Here is a 1,995-nt window from a genome sequence, read left to right as displayed (position 1 = left end):
CTCTGGGATTAACATATGTAAGAGGGGAAAACAAAGAAAACCGCAGTGGAGAGAACAGTGGGATGTGAGAGAGACAAGTACACAGACACCAAGGTCAGTGAGGAAAGGAAGGATGGAGGTTCCCCAGCAGCCCGGGTGAAGCCGGCTGTGCCCCTGCAGCCATGGAGGGTCACGGGGGAGCAGAGATCCACCTGCAGCCTGTGGAGGACTCCAGGCTGGAGCAGGCTGCTCCTGAAGTATGGCACACTGTGGGAGGGACCCACGCTGGAGTAGTTCACAAAGAACTGACTGTGGGAAGGTCTCGCGTTGGAGAGGTCTGTGGAGGACTGCCTCCCGTGGAAAGGACCCCACCCCCCCATTCCCCTGTGCTGCTGGGGGGAAGAAGAGAGAGAAACGGGGAGCAAAGCTGAGCCTGGGAAGAAGGGAAGGGTGGGAGGAAGGATTTTAAGATTTGGTTTTATTTCTCATTACACTACTCTGATTTGATTGGTAACTAATTCAGTTGATTTTTCTTCCCCAAGTCGAGTCTGTTTTACCAAAGTACATAACTGGTGAATGATCCCTCCCTGTCCTTGTCTTGACCTACCAGCCTTTCCTCACATTTATTCCTCCCCATCCCACCATGGGGAGGAGTGAGCGAGTGGCTGGGTGGTGCCGAGTTGCCGGCTGGGCCTAAACCATGACACTGTTGTACACAGCTGGAACAGGATGCTGGAGACTGCAACAGCTTCAGGAAGCCACAAGGCTGGGCTCTCTTTATTTTGTCATGCCCCGTATTGCGTACAGGGAGCATAAACCTGCAACTCATCCCAACAATTTTACAGCGCAGGGATGAAGTACAGAGTATCACAAGACACTCCCCTTCTTTTCCATGGTTGCAACTTAACAGCTGTGTGACATGGAAAAATTTGTTACTGGCTGTCAGGAGTTTCAAGTAGCATACAGGGCAGCAGACAGCACCCATGGTCAGACTGCTATTATCACACCACCCCATGGGTTATGCAGAACTGTTGCGCCCCAAACCAGAAGCACTAAGGTACAAGGACACCAAGCCAGAAATCTGATCATGAAATTAAGTGACAAGGCACACAGTATAGACTAATGTATTGTTTCTGTACATGAAAAGCAGTCGTTCGCTCAGGAAGCTTTGCATGGTACCAAAAACAGTGTTGAATGATTTTTTTTAAAAAACAGGTGAGTCCTAGCTGCTACGTTACTGAAAAGGTGAAACTCTCTTGACTACAACATGCAACATGGTAAACGCTATATACTGCTGGGGAGCTTTAACAGATTCCATTCTTCTCCCTTGCAAAAGGTTTTTCTTTTCAAGCAGCTGTCCTACTTCTGATCTTGGATACACAGTTGATCTTATTTGTGTATGGACTGACAGCTCCAAGCATTCCCAATTACCTCTTGAAAGTAGTAACACTACGGCAGAAACCAGCTTCCTCTCTCCTCTCCACCTGCAATGACCTTTGTGTTATGGAGGAAGCTGACAGCCCAGGGTAACAGACGAGTTCAAAGGTTTTTCTCCTCCTCTTCCCTACGTGTAATTGTAGCTAACCAGTAGACTATCGCCTACTTAAAAACTGTTTCCTACCCATCTTACCTACTCACTGCCTGCTGACAAGAGTAAAGCGCTGCTCTACAACCAAGAGCCAGATAGGCTGCAGCCAAAGGAGCTGTACATGCTCAAACTTGATTCACAGGCAGAATCAAAAAAATCCAGAACACCGTTAATTTAATAACCATCACGTGTATCTCAAAAAAGCTCAAGAACACCTCCTTATTCATGATCCAGATCAGTACTCCTGGGCTTAGTCTAAGCTTCTGAAAAATGAGCCAACCGAGTTTGCTTTCTGCCTCCTCTGATGCAGCTTTCAGAGCACTTCAGCACAAGGATGCAGCAGCGCTGCTACGGTGTCAGCTAAAAAAGGCAGCCCACGCAGCATCTGCAGATGCTTCAGAGAAAGTTTGCCTGTATTCCTTGATTTC

The 1,995-nt window shown here is 48.0% G+C and overlaps 1 protein-coding gene across 1 annotated transcript in view; it reads right to left on the bottom strand.

Moving 5' to 3' along the window:
* USP7 (ubiquitin specific peptidase 7 (herpes virus-associated)) overlaps positions 1–1,995 on the bottom strand; it is a 41,157-nt gene that overhangs the window by 35,278 nt on the left and 3,884 nt on the right. The window lies entirely within an intron of this gene.

The sequence above is a fragment of the Eurypyga helias genome, unplaced genomic scaffold, assembly GCF_000690775.1.
Source record: "Eurypyga helias isolate BGI_N326 unplaced genomic scaffold, ASM69077v1 scaffold11153, whole genome shotgun sequence".
Classification (NCBI taxonomy): domain Eukaryota; kingdom Metazoa; phylum Chordata; class Aves; order Eurypygiformes; family Eurypygidae; genus Eurypyga; species Eurypyga helias.
This window is presented reverse-complemented; position numbering and strand designations above follow the sequence as displayed.